The following is a 15662-nucleotide window of genomic DNA, read 5'->3' on the forward strand; positions in this document are numbered from 1 at the left end:
AGGATCTCCGGACATGATGTCCACTTTGATCTTCTTTTTAAATGCAATACTTTAGTTCTGATTTTTAAAGTGTACTTTGAAATCCTCTGTTCTTCTCTAATGAGACACTTGATTACATAACGGCCTTGCCTTGTGTTTTAGAAATGAATTTGCAGTGTCTCTGTTAGCCAGAGCTGGACTTTGGAAATATGAATAGTGAAACAGATTATTAACAAGCACTTGCTCTTACTTTACTTTTGTTACCACAAACCAATTTACTTCCACAATATTTACCTACTAAAAACAAAGTACACAAACTGGAACACGTCTTTAAAAATGAATTGCTTCTAAATAAACTTTAGATGCAATTAGAATTATGATACTTATTATGAAGGGCTGTGTCCCCTTCCATTTGGCACTAGTGACAAAGGTTAAAAATGTCCTTCTATAAAATACCACATCATTAAATAAAGCAACTCTGTAATTACCCACTACACAACTGGATAAATTCCAAGTTTTGTAATTATTTTAATGTACGTATGATCTACTTGTACAAAAAAATAAGTCCAAAGGATAGAAAAATAGATTTTCTCTTCAGCATGATTTAGTTTTGTTCTCTCTTCTGGAAATTCATTCTGCTCCTTTTGTTTGAAAAATTAAAATAACAAACATCAAGAGTTTTCCACTCTATCTTTCTCTTTAAGTAACGATGCAAGCATATGGCTATAGAACGTCAGGCTTTCTGCCTGTGCGTTGCTAAAACCCATCACTGGGAATGAGACATAAAGTGGTATCTAGCATATTAAAATCTCAAGCCCCACAAGCAACAGGTGCAAGAGTAATGCCTAAGGAGAAGCTGAAGGATCTCATTATAATCATCTGATAGAGGCAAAACTCTGTAAATGGCAAATCCTTGTTTCCCAGTAGGATCAAGTTACACCCCACGGAGGCAAAGTCCCACCACTTCTCCAGTGTTGCACTTCCAAAGGTTTCCATCTAAACTGCACATCTTTTCAAAGTACCAGGGGGCCAGGCTCTCTCACCAAGGTCCAGATAAATGTCCAGCTACCTCAGGGGTTCCCGCCATGTCCCTTCTGCTACACTGAGAAGAAGGCTACCACCTGTGGGTAACTCTACAGAAGGAATGCATTCTGTACCATCCAACACACACTGAGATGAAAAAGAGTAAAAACATTTTTAAAATCATCCTTCAGAATTTCCAGGTCACTGAACTTAAAATCATGGTGATGACCAAGTACTTTCATCAAATATCCATGAAATACCTTAGGCATTTTTCTGAGTATAAATCCTAATACCTTGGCCAGCTTTCCCCTTTGGGTGGGTGCCTTGTTGACTATTTAGTTATTAACTATGAAAGTGGTGTTCTTGCTGTAGGCTCAGACCACTTCCCCACAGTACATTGAGCAAATACCCCCAAATTCCAGGAAGCTGCATGGACTTTCTATAAATGAAAAATCTAAAAAATAATGGCAACTGTTGAAGTTGCATTCAGAGCTTACTATTGGTGCTTGAAAACTTTTCCAGAAGATCACCGTTACCTTCTGGAAAATTGTAAAACAGAACATGTTGACCAGTGAGTTACAGGGTCCAACTCCAATACGCCTCAGGGACTCACCTCCCAGTTTGAATATTCAGACCCGGGGAGAAAGAGGGCTGTGTAATGACTGCAGCAGTTCAGGCAAATCAGCCTGTATTTGTCTCTCAGTCTTCCCCTTTCTGAGTTTTGGAATATAAATATACAATTAAGTTATCTGATTTCTACACATATTGAACACTAAATGTAAGTTACTTGGAGCAATTAAGCATATATCTACTTGGCACTTACCTGCCAGACAGCCTGCTACTGTTTTACAGAAATTATCAGTTTTAATCCACAGGACAAGCCCACTAATTTTTTTTCACATGAGAAAACTGAGGTTCTAGTAATTTAAGTGACTTCCTCAAGGTCACCCAATAAGGAAGAAATATAACTGGACACCAGTCTTCACAGCCCATGCTTTCTACTATGACATATTACTTTTGTGGATTTTAAGTTCAAAATGCTGACTAAGTTTCTTAATCTCAAAACCTTGTTTTCTTTGTTGGTAAAACTGTAACATTCCCAAAGTCATGGTTAATAATCGACAATGGTGGGTGCTGAATGCTGGATTTGGGGCTCTTTTTCCATATAACATCTTCAAAAGACACTGGACACGTGGTCTGAATCTGCCAATTTTTTCCGCCCTCTAGTCTCCTCCCTCTCAAAACTTGGGGATCACCCTGAAAGCACCTTGCTTCTCCCTGACACACATCTCATCCATTAAAAAGACCCATTAGTTCTACTTTCAAAATATCATTCAAATTCATCACTTCTCTCCAGCTCCAACAACAGTTCTAGGGCTAGTTGCCATCATCCTCCCATGAGGCTGAGTGATAGCCCCTCATCCATTCCTTTTCCTTCCAATCCCCCCAGTAGAGAGGAAGCTTTTGGAAATGCAAATCAGTTTATGATACCTCATTACTTAAAACCCATCAGCTACTTCCTGTTTCATTTGGGATTACCCCGGTCCTTTCTGACCTGCTTTCCCTAATACTTCTTTGAAAACATCAAGTTCCTTCCCACTTCAAGGGTTTTACACACACTATTCCTTCTATCTGGAGCACTCTTCTTCATTCAGCTTCAAAGATACTTCCTCATGGGATATTCCTGTCCCTTTACTCCCATTTAAACTGGGTCCTCCCCTTGCCCTCTACTATGAACTGAATTGTGTCCCCCAAACATTCATATATTGAAGCCTTAGCCCCCAGTGTGACGATGTTTGGAGATGCAGGCTTTGGGAGATGATTAGGGTTAGATGAGGTCATGAGGGTGGGGCCCTTATGATGGAATCAGTGCCCTTATAAGAAGAGGCCAGAGTGCTCTCTTGTTCTTGCTCTCTCTCTCTCTCTCTCTCTCTTTATCTCAGTCATGATGTAAGGACACAGCAAGACAGTGGCTGTCTACAAGCCAAAAAGAGAGCCCCTACCAGAACCTAACCATGTTGACATCCTGATCCCAGACTTGCAGCCTCCAGAATTGTAAGACAATAAATTTCTGCTGTTTAAACCATCCAATCTATGGTATTTTGTTACACCAACCTGAGCAAACTAATACACCCTCTTTGGTAGTTTTCCTAGTTAAGATATGGGCTAAACAGCAATAATAAATAGATCAAAAGATACAGTGATTTAAAAAAGATGAAAATTCATTCTTCTGCCTCATTATAATCCATAGTCCAAGACTATATGGGAAGTTCTACAGTCTACAACTCATGGTTTCTATCTTGCAGTAGAAGGCTGCAGTTTCAGTCATTATCTTCCAGCCAGCAGGAAGCAGGGAAGGACCAAGAGAATAGAGATGATTCCTTTTTGAGGCACACTCAAGAAGTGATAATAAAATTAATAATAATAATTCTGTTTATTTACCATTGGCCAGAACTTAGTCGCTTGGGCAAGTTGCAAAAGATGCTAGATGCTTGGTCGTGTTCCTGGCTGAAATTCAGGCATTCTCTGATTAAAGATGGACAGAATGGAATTGATAAAAAGCTAACAGTCTCTATATTTTCTCTTCACAAGTTATATTTCAATTAATAGTTACCTATTTATTTGGTTGATAATTTGTTCAATGACTCTCTTCTCTTTTGAACATATGCTTGATAAGGGGGAAACATTATACATACTTGGATCAGCACAATGTTCCCATGCTGGGCACAGTTGCTAGAATACATTGGATGATTCATAAATATTTGATGATTAGATGAGTAGAAAATGTGTTCTTTAAGTATCATGAAATCTAATATGTCTACCTTCTGCTAAATAAACTCCTCAGGGGATAAAGCATGTACTCTATATGTGTGGATACAGGTATCTCCAGCCAACCCTGAGGACTCCAATGCTGCTTCCATTCCTTCAGCACCCATTTCTTCCTTAACACTTTCATCTGGGGCTTCTGAACACTCCATTGAAACTTTTTTCTTGGCCAGATCTGTTTCTCAGCCTAGTATTACATCTGTTACTACCAATCACTTTCTATTGTTCTTAGAATTCTTTCCACCTTGGTTTTCCCCCTTTTAACAAATGCTACCTTCAAACCCCAAACCAAAGAGGCTAGTTACCTTCAAGTTATTTTTTTATCCTTCTTTCATTCCACAATTCATCTTTACTCACTGATTCATCAATTCCTTCTTTCATTCAGCAGCTATTTATATCTGTTCTGTATACTGTGCTAATCAGCAAGAATACAAAACATGTAATATAAGCTTTCCTAAGGAAGCTCAGAGTCTACTTGACTTGAGTATTTTGGAGACAAACTGGAAAATAAACAATTAAAATACAATGCAATGGGTGCTATAATACAGATATGTTTAGAAAACTAAGGGAACACAATTATTGAGTACTTACTACTTTTGCCTCATTGGATCTGTTGTTATCCTCAGATCATCCCTACTGTAAAGATAAGGAAACTGAGAATCAGAGTTAAAGAATATGCCCAAGGTTAGACTACCAGGAAGTGAGAAAGCAATTGCTAATTCAATACTATCTGATAACAAACTCACTATCTTTTCCCTCTACAATGCACTAATGCAAGTTCTCTTAAGATGGCACCTAGTTCTGCCTCTTCTCATCCACAAGCGCCCAGCTCAAGCCAGACCCACACGGCATCCTCAATAGATAAATGTAATGGCTTCCCACGTTCTTTGCTTCAAACTAGAATCCCTGTCAGAACAGCAGACACTACCAGAGGGAAGATAGTGCAGAGGAAAAAAACACCTGTGTTTGCTACCTATCAGTTTTGTATTGCTGCAAACTACTCCAAAACTCTGTGGAATAAAATAATTTATTATCTTTCATAGTTCTGAGAGTTGACTGGGCTCAGCCGGGCGGTTCTTGCTCAGGGTCCCTTGTGCAATTGCAGTTGTTTGCTGGCAGGGACTGGAATCATCAGAAGGTTTCTTTATTTACATTTCTGGTGCTGGGGCTAAGACACTGGAACAACTGGGGATTGGTCAGATGTTTCATATGGTTGGCTTATTCTACCTCACAGGACAGCAGTTGCAGGGTAGTTAGATTTCATACATGGCAGCTGGCTATTCTTAGAAAAAACTCAGTTTCCTTAGCTGTAAAATGTTGAAAGCAATCTCTAACTCATTGGGTTGCTATAAGAATTAATTGGAATTGAGGGTATAAAATGCCGTGTAGCAGGTAGGTTCTCAGTAAGTGTTAGTTCTCTTTCCCCATCATGTTCCACCCTCATTCCCCAGCAGGTGATAGAATAGGATTTTTATGTTTGTTAAATGAATGAATGAGTGAAACTATGCAATGCATGGAGCTTCCAAAGTAATCATCCAAGACATTATTCATAATGTCACCCTCCTGCTTAAGAATGTGCAAAACCTTTGAGTTGCTAAACACAGAACTCTGGGCCCACCAACCTCCGCTATCCATTCCCCATGCCTCCTGCAGGCAAACCTCAAGGGCTCTCCTGACAGCTCCCAGCCCTCCCTCTGACACAGACCATGGTGCCACAACCTAGCGTATGTTTACAACTGCCCCTTGCTGGCACAGGAGCCAACTGAAAGAGCTCCCAATGGCCAGGGCAGAAGCAATTTAGCAACACGATAAAGCAGTACTGTTTCATAACCCAAAGTACAAATTGAATGTCCATGGATCCATACTGATATAAATAAGTGATTGAGTAAATTAATGAATAAGGGAGAAGAAACAAATCTCCTGTGCAAAATTCCAAGTGATTTATGTAAATATGTTACCCTCAAGGAAGTGGAGTGTCAATCCCTACTCCTTAACTCTGAGCCACCCATAGTGACTTCTTTCCAAAGAGTGCATTATGAAAAAGGGATTTTTTTAAAGTAGCTTTTCAGTGGAGAAATCTGACAAACACTACCTCAGCCTGGTAATCAAGGTCAACATCACTTATAAATCATTGCCGGGCATGGCAGCCTGCACCTATAGTCCCAGCTACTTAAGAGGCTGGGACAGGAGGATTGCTTGATGCCATATGTTTGAGGCTGCAAGGCACTATGATCATGCCTATGAATAGCCACTGCACTCCAGTCTGGGCAGCACAGCAAGATCCAATCTCACAAAAAAAAAACCAAAAAACTAGTTATGTCACATTCACAGTATGCTCCCTTGATATAACGTGATGAGAGTTGTACTTTACCTATGTGATCTTTGTCCCAAAAACCTATAAGCCCAGTCTAACCATAAGAAAAGCCTAACTGAGGGATGGCATTTGACCTGGCATTCTCAAAACTATCAAGGTTGTCAAGAACAAAGAAACTTGGGCCAGGCACAGTGGCTCACACCTGTAATCTCAGCACTTTGAGAGGCCAAGGCAGGAGGGTCACTTGAGCCCTGAAATTCAAGAACAGCCTGGGTAACAAAGTGAGACCCTATCTCTACCAAAAATGCAAAAATTATATGGGCATGGTGGCGTGCACCTGTAATCCCAGCTACTTGAGAGGCTGAGATGGGTGGGAGGATCACTTGAGCCCAGAAAGTTAAGTCTGCAGTGAGCCAACATCATGCCACTGCACTCCAGCATGGACAACAGAAAGACCCTGTCTCTAAAAGGATAAAAAAGGAAACTTAGAGAAAGCGTCACAACCAGGAGGATCCTAAGAAAACATGATAACTAAATGTATTGTGGTATCCTAGATGAGATCCTGCCACAGAGAAAAAGGACATTAGGTAAAAACTAAGGACATCTTAATAAACTGCAGACTTCAGTTAAAATAATAAATCAAGATTGTTTCATTAATTGTAACAAATGTACCATACTGATCTAAGATGTTAATAATAGAAATTAGATGCATAGTATATAGAAAATTGCTATACTATATTCACAAGTTTCTGTAAATCTAAAATAGTTCTAAACAATATGCTTCTATCATGGAAAAAAGTCTTCTGAGGCTCTGTCAGTAATGGTGATCATGCTGGGATAGACTCAGATGCTGGAAATAGAAGTGTTTCTGTATTTGCATTGAGTTGGAGTATGGGCTCCACCATTTGGAATCATCTCTCCCTACTAATCCAACCTGCCCCTGCCTGCATTCCCTTTGTTCATGGCAAAACCATCTCCTAGATCCCTAAGTTCAAGATCTCAGGGTCAGCCCCTCTCTTTTTTGCTGCATTTTCTACGCCCAGTTGCTTCTGTCTCTGAATTTTATTTCAAATCCAGCATCTTGAGTGGATATTACAATCTTAGCTCAGGTCCTCTGCGTCGGCCATACACATGACTATGTCATTCCCCTCCCCCAGTCTCTCCCCAGTTTCAATCCATACTCTGAGGCCAGCAGAGCTAGCTTCTCCAAACAGGTATGGATCACGTCTTCCCACTGAGTAAAAGTTCCCGCTCCGTCTACATAGAATGTGTACTCACTTGCACTGATAGTGGATTCTTCCCACTCTCACCCCAATCCACATTTCCACTTTCCTTCCCTACCCCTCCCTTATGCTGCAGCCACACCAGGTCACCACTGCACTCCACAAAACCTACCTTGGAGTCTCACGATTCATGCCATGGGGTGAAGCTCCAACAGGAATGCTCTTGTCACCCCCTCCCATCCCTATGTTTCCTCTCCTGGTGAGCCCCTCGCCCCACAAACCTCAACTCAGAAGTTACCTACACCAGACGCCTTCTCTGACTCCCTCAGGCAGAAATCGTCCCTCTGTAGCACCGCCAACATGTGGATATGCAGTCTTCCACGGGAAGCGTCTCTAATGTGTGAAGACCACATGCCATTCACAAACATCCGCCATGCCGACAGCAATGTGTCTCTCACGGTGGGTACTGAATTAACCTATGCTGAGTACTTCTGTTCTACAACTCACCATGACCCTTCTAGACCACAACCCCTGGGGACCCCCTACCCCGCCATGCACCACTGCTTCCCACCCCCATCAGGATCTTCTTTCTCAGATGAACGTCCCTGTCGGCTCAGCTGAGGATCAGCCAGGACGGCCTGCAGCAGGAGTCAGCAGAATTTAAAAAGAATTGGCGCTTTGAGCCTTAGTCACACAGAAGGCCTGACTGGTAGTTGCCTCTCTCCTTTTATGTAAAATACATTTCCTTGTGCCACAGTGATATCCTCCTAACTCAGCATGAAGCAGCTGCAGCTATCAAGGGGGCAAGAAAGACGGCCTGCTTTTCCTAATAACTACAGTCTCCCATTGCTGCCTTTCTGACTAATGAAAGAGTCCAAGATTCCAACAAGGACGCTAGAGTGCCCCCTGCCTAGCCCTCAAGCCCATAGGCTGCTGTCCCACTAGACAGACTGGCATGTTAAAGAAACTCACAGCTCTCAGAGTCTACGAAATGTTGCCCCAAAGCAGATGGATGTACCATCAGGAACACAGGTCCAAAAAATAAAAAATGAATCACTTACGAATTAAATTAATAAAATCAGTGAAATTATAACATAAGTAGGCCAGGTGTAGTCACTCACATCTGTAATCCCAGTACTTCGGGAGGCTGAGGCAAGAGGATCACTTAAGCCCGGGAATTCAAGTCCAGCCCCAGGCAACATAGCAAGACCTTGTCTCTACAAAAAAAACTTTAAAAGTTAGCTGGGCATGGTGGTGTATGCCTGTGGTCCCAGCTACTCGGGAGGCTGAGGCAGAAGGATCACTTGAGCCCCAGAGATGAAGGCTACAGTGAGCCCTGATTATGCCACTGCACTCTAGCCTGGGCAACAGAGTGAGGCCCTGTCTCTAAACACACACAAACACACATACACACACACACGCACATAAAAGTAAGCTTACACAAATAAATCAAATAGAATTTCAAACATGTTTATACAAATTAATGTTAAAAAGTAAGTTTAAAATTAGACCCTGGACCCCTAAATACCAAATGAATGTCAAAGACTACAGTCACAGGTTGTTTTCCAACGTTCTTTGTGAAGCACTATATATTTTATAACAAGAAAGTCATTTCTTTGTTTTTGTAAAATTTGTCTACTAACATGAATTATAAAGCCCTTGAATTTTTTCTCCAGTTTTTATTTGTTCTTTTCTCTTCTCCTAAATGGTAGTTCTTCTAACTTCTAATTCTTCAAAAACACACAAGGCTAATGATTAGAGTGAGAGGGGGATTGGCCCAAAACTACTAGAGACTAGTTAGGCCCAACTATACTGCAGTCTTTCAGCACAATACCACCCTCACTGAGGGGCACTAATTTCTTCCCACTAGGACCCAAACCTGTTCTCCATGATCCTGATAATATCTGATGTGGTTCTATTCCCAAAGCAGAAATTTAATGAATCTTAAAGATTAGTATTATTATGTACTATGATTTTCTTAATAAATATTAAATTTTGTAAATGAGTATCCCAATGTCAGGAGTAACAAATATATTAATAAGAATCAAAATCAGAAAGACCACAGTTTTATTTTAGTAGGTTCTGTATCTTATCAATAGATGGCAATAATGTAAAAAGTTTCTTTTTGTTGTTGTTCTCCAAACTGATATTTGCATCACACTTAGCAGCTGATAACAGATTATGAAAATTCTGGCTAAAATTAAAATGCCAAAACTGGATCTTCTGGATAATGAGAAACTGATTGCCTCTATTACTAAAGAGGAAATGAAAGCAGCAATAGAGAAATTTGCAAGTAGCAAGCCTCCTGTGGTGATGAGTATCAATTGGAATAGGATAAAGCTTTTGAGGGAGAATCAAAAGATCTGTGAAGCAGGATTTAGGAGAACTGTCTACTTATAAGACCCGTGAAAGCCTCAATGTAAGGGCCTTTGTTTTATAAAAGGTACCAACTTTCTTCCTGTTTGCTTAATTAATTGCACTGGAAATCAAAGCCTCCCAGGTAAAAACTGGATAGAATAAATTCAAGTTGAGATCAGTGGTGGTTTCCTGCACGGCTGCACTTACAATGTGTGCAAAATTTCTAATTTACAAGTGCCAGCAAATAGATTTAAACCTCCTTCATACAGCAGTTCATGAATCTGCACAGAAAACCTTTATCGTGCAGAAGAGGAATGTTTACAAAGGCTCTTAAAGAAACTTCATTTCCAAGAACTTCAGTAAATGAAACATAAGACACAAACGCCTCTTTGACTGCACCAGTTAGCAATAAAGTGCTTCTTTTTTTCTGGGAAGAAACACATGTAGCATATAGATGTCATTCTGTTTCATTTCATCTGTTGACAAAAGAAGTTTATGTTCAATTCAATAGCGAAGTGAGTCAAGGTAAAAATTAAAAGCCAACCATCCCTGGAAACAGTGTACTTCACTTTATAGTAATGTGTTCATCCTTTTTCTCTCAAGTTACTTTTCAAACATCTCCACATCAAAATGCACCAGAATCCCCAAGTAAACACTTAACTTCAGAAAAAAACAAAAACATGTATTAACTTTAACAGCACCTAGCAAGTGGTAAAGAATAAAACTCAAATCTCTTTAGCCAAGGTAACTTCTTGACAGACACTGTTCAAACATTCCTGATATCTTTTCAGTTGATCATTTAATTATTCTCTTCAGTTTTTCTCAAACTATTGCCCCACACTGACTGCGCATGAAAGGAAAGGGAATATTTTGGTAATATTTCAACTGCTCCTGAAATCATCCTATGAGACAACACAAATACATTCACCCAAGCACACACCTGAGGACTTTTTTATGTTGATGTACTAGTTTCTCCCCATTTCTGAGCACTTTTGTTTCTGTTTGACCTGAAACGTACTTGATGTAGACAATGATTCCGAGTGCTGGTTCTACTTAAAGCAAGATTTTCCAGACAGGTAGCTTATTTACCCAAAATATTTATTTCCTTTTCTTTTGTTAAAATTATTAAGAAATTTCACTTCCCAGATAATTAAAAGGTAGCTATAGTGTATTAAACAGTTAGGAATTAGTCACATGAGGTGCACCTAAGGGTACCGACTGTAAGAAATTTTTTTTCTTTCTTTTTTTTTTTTTTTCTGAGATGCAGTCTCACTCTGTCGCCCAGGCTGGAGTGCAATGGTGCCATCTCGGCTCACTGCAACCTCCACCTCCCGAGTACAACCGGTTCTCCTGCCTCAGCCTCCCGAGTAGCTGGGATTACAGGCATGTGCCGTGACGCCAGGTTAATTTTTTTGTATTTTTAGTAGAGACAGTGTTTCACCATGTTGGCCAGGCTGGTTTCAAACTCCTGACCTCAAGTTATCCACCCGCCTCAGCCCCCCAAAGTGCTGGGATTACAGGCATGAGCCACCGCACCCGGCCAAGATTTTTTTAAAACATTAAAAACTTTGTTGTAATACACACTTGGCTTATGAACTGATTTTTTCTCACTTTTTTTTATCCTCAGTTTGCATGTGAAAATAATATATCTATTTTTCAAATATCAAAACCAGGCTGACTAAAGAACTATTAGAGATTTATGTGATTACAGCAATATATTGTTATTTCAGTTTGCCAAAACTATTAGAGATTACAGGAGAAATCCTAACAAGAAATAAATTGCTGAGGAAATTCTTAACTATTCAGCATTTTCAGCTCCTATTGAAATACTAATAACTGTGTATTCATGAGGCTATGATAGACATATTTAATATGAAATTAATATTCTTTCAATGTAATGTTTTGGTGGAGTGTTATTTCATATCTGTTTTTAGCATTTTGGTCCTAGTCTTGTAAATACATATGTCTATAAAAGTTAAACCCATCAGTGCTGCTGCTTGGTTAAAAAAATTGTAAAAAATAAAAGTTAAACTCAATTAGATCTTTCTAGTGATATATCTGTATTCTGAAGCTCACACCCCAGACAATTTATTATAGTTATGAGAGCCATTTCAACAGATTGGCTGATCCAGTTAAGAAGGAGCATGTCAAGCATATAACGATAATAAGCATTGCTCAAAAGGTGGCCAGCTCTTAAAAATTCTATAGGCTTTCATTAAGGAAGGGGGTGGGACTTTGGCCCCACACTCACCACCCAGAATTATCAGGCCCCAGGGCCTATTGAGCCAGGCCCCAAATCCCAGATGCAGTCCAAAAGGACTCAAATCAGGCTGAAAGCTGGCATAAGAGGGCCATGATCAAACAGGAAGCACTGGCGTGGTGTGGACCAAGCACATGCTTCAATCTGCCAGAAGGAGGCAATGGTCAAAAGAGCTATATCTTGAAAAGTCGCTGGGAGAATATCCTATGAATAAAAAGGGAAAAAGCCTCCCATAAGAGTAGAGTGAAGAGAAGTGATGCATCCTCCAGGACAGGCTTAGAGACACCAGCCAGGGCACGTGAGAGTTTAGGTTGCAGAAGGTAACCTGTATGGATGGTTTAATGGCTGCAGAGACTGTGGCCAAGGACATGGACTCCAGAGCCAATGCCTGTGCTCACGTCCTGCCTCTGCTCCTGGTCTACCTTTGTGACCTTGGGCGTGTGACTTCCTCATTCGTGAAATAGGAAAAGTCAGAGTCTATCTTAGAGTCATGGTGAGGATTAACGGAGTTAATTATTTCCAAGACATTTTCACGCATCTGGCAAAGAGTCAGCATTATTTAAGCACCTGGTAACTAAAATAGTGGTTGAAGCAATAAAGCATCATCTCTTTACCAAGAAAGTCTGCTCTGGATTCCAGGCTTGAAGGAAACCTTAAAAAAAAAAAAAGATACACCAAAGATTACTGAGGTCCCTGACTATAGTATCATAATCCAATAACTTGCTTTAAGGAAGAATTCCAGTCTTGACCCCAGTATTACTGCACTGAGCATTATGTAAGAAGTTAGAGCTTCATCCTAAAGGTGGGAGGTAATGAGCTCTTCCACAGAAACAGAATATGAGTGTGCTCGTTTGCTTTAATAGAGAGTTGAGAACAGAGACAGCAGATGGATGAGTCCCAAGCAAAGGCCAAGAGAAGAGATTTCCCCCACTCCGGGCTCTCTGATTATCCTTTGCTGCTCTGAAAAGCAATCATTCCTTTTTATAGGTTCTTCTGAAAGAAATACAAGCTTATTAAGAACAGTTTTTAATTCACATAGCCCAGATATTTTGGGGTAACTGTGTCATAATTACTGAGTTATGCATCAAGATTGTATATAAAATAAGTTGCTGTGTATATATAAACAAATGAAAAATGAACTATAATATTCTTTATAATTGTAGCTAAGGTCATCAGGCTGGATCATTTAAAAGTTTACAGGAGTGTACTGGGTCACACTTTGTCTCCAAGTGAAGTCTTTGTGGTCCAAGGGTCATCAAACCTCACTCATACAAATAGAAAGACAGAATCATGCTGAACAGTTTGCTTGCTAAATTCTTTTGGATTTATGTTACAAACTACTACTGACTTCTACTCAAAAGAAGAAAAATGAGAGTTTTACCAATTGCATCATAGTAAAATAAATACATAGATACATGTGTGCGACCACAAAACGCTGACTTTTAAATTTAGTCATACCAACCAATAGTATCTCAGAATCAGAGTTTATTAAAAGTTAATTATTGCAGTTAATAATTTTAGAATAAAGATCTCTTTCTAATTGTTACAACTTACACACTAAGACTAGTGTCTAACTCGCCTTTCTTTAAAATGCAAGTTAATTATAATATCTCAGCATCCATTTCCCCTGACACACCATTACCCCTCCCTAAATATAACTTTACCTATAAAAATAATGCGCCAGAAAACCTCAATAGAATACTACTTGTATGTAGCTTGTGCTGGATAGAAATTACCATAACAGTCTATTACCTTGTATGTGATTCCTGAAAAACATAAATGCATCCTAAAATGTTTCATCTAATGAAATAATTGATTTTCTTTCGGAAAAAAAAGAAAACGTAGTCAGGAAAATGAAAAGAAGAACACTTTCTAAAGAGACTAACAAGAGTCTTCTGATGTCACAAATTATACTGCCTTTCAACGCAACTGTTCTCCCTAGTGGGAAGTTCTAAAAGGTTTAGTTTAAATTTTTTAGAAGTTTGCTTCATGTAAGCATCACCACATATGCCAAATGATCCATTAAGGGCGTTCCATTATAGCTTAAAGAGTTTTGAGTTAAACGCACAGGGCACTGTGGTCTAAGATGCTAAGAAAATACACAGCTCAATTTCCATTTGATGTAACTCGGCAGGAAGATATTATCCACAGAACATTTGCTGCATTAAGGAAGCAGTTACACAACGACTTCAGAACTCTTTCAACTACTTGGATGCTCCTGACCTCCCTTAACCAAAGTCCACCCGTCTTAGCATTTTGGAAAGTTAGTCAATTCCCATCATTCAAACATGAGATCTGCAAGTGTCCAGTGTGCATTGCAAACATGCTAGGGGTCTAAGTCATATCCTCGTGGCCAGGTGCAGTGGCTCACGCCTGTAATCCCAGCACTTTGGGAGGCCAAGGCAGGTGGATTACTTGAGGTCAAGAGTTCAAGACCATCCTGGCCAACATGGTGAAACCCTGTCTCTACAAAAAATACAAAAATTAGCCAGGTGTGGTGGTGGGCGTCTGCAATCCCAGCTACTCAGCAGGCTGAGGCAGGAGAATCCCTTGAACCTGGGAGGCAGAGGTTGCAGTGAGCCAACATTGTACCACTGCACTCCAGCCTGGTGACAGAGCGAGACTCCATCTCAAAAACAAAAAATAAAAGAAAGCATAAAATAAATCATATCCTGTGTTTTCATAGGTACTTTCTAACACCACGCCAACCCACATTTCCTGGCCCATACCCCGTAGAGCCCTTGTCTTGAGTCCTTCTCAAGCTAGCAGTTTCAGTTTAAAATCTGGACCATTCCAACTTTTATCCTAATTGTCCCCCTCTTGTATGGGCCATCGTGTATGTGCTAATTATCCTGCTCCTGTCTGCAGACAAGTGTCCTGGAAATACCCTTGAGGCCAGAATTACATAAGTAGTGTCTGCATGCTGGGAAAGAAAACTGATAGCTGCAAGTCACTGAGAATGTCCCGGACTCAAGACACGGAGTGTGCCCTGAGAATGTTCTGCTACGTGAGCCCTCTAAGTGTGTTCAGTCAGTGATGCAAAAATATCCCCAGTGGATTTTAAACAAGTGCCACGTTGAGAGAGGAAGATATCTGATACTCAAGAGGGCAAAGTAAGAGATGCATATCTCGAAGGCATTTATCTCTTGGAGGAAGTTTAGACAGCTTACTTCTGGAAAGCATAGTCCCTCCACACATTTTTTGGTATTAATATTTTGTTTTCTTTTCACTCATTTACTCTCACCAGAGATCACCAAACTCAGACATTATGGAAAGAAAAGCAAGAACCCAACTGGTTTCAGAAGGGTCAAGGGTGGAAAAGGGGCTGGGCGCGGTGGCTCATGCCTGTAATTCCAGCACTTTAGGAGGCCGAGGCGGGCAGATCACAAAGTCAGGAGATTGAGACCATCCTGGCTAACACAGTGAAACCCCGCCTCTACCAAAAATACAAATATTAGCCGGGCATGGTGGCAGGTGCCTGTATTCCCAGCTACTTGGGAGGCTGAGGCAGGAGAATGGCATGAACCCAGGAGGCGGAGCTTGCAGCAAGCCAAGATGGCGCCACTGCACTCCCGCCTGAGCGACAGAGCGAGACTCCGTCTCAAAAAAAAAAAAAAAAAGAGTGTAAAAGGTAGGATTTGAGCAGTTGTGTTTAAAAATTCACATCAATGGAGAAGAG

At 40.4% G+C, this 15662-nt stretch overlaps 1 protein-coding gene across 1 annotated transcript in view; it reads right to left on the bottom strand.

Moving 5' to 3' along the window:
• Positions 1 to 3991: 3991 nt before the first annotated feature.
• LOC129464126 (putative methyltransferase-like protein 21E) overlaps positions 3992 to 15662 on the bottom strand; it is a 66212-nt gene continuing 54541 nt past the window's right edge. Inside the window, exon 5 of the transcript XR_010115905.1 lies at positions 3992 to 4464. The gene's annotated coding sequence lies outside the window, so the exon portion shown is untranslated. The remainder of the gene's footprint in view (positions 4465 to 15662) is intronic.

The sequence above is a fragment of the Symphalangus syndactylus genome, chromosome 15 (genome assembly GCF_028878055.3).
Source record: "Symphalangus syndactylus isolate Jambi chromosome 15, NHGRI_mSymSyn1-v2.1_pri, whole genome shotgun sequence".
NCBI classification, from domain to species: Eukaryota; Metazoa; Chordata; class Mammalia; order Primates; family Hylobatidae; genus Symphalangus; species Symphalangus syndactylus.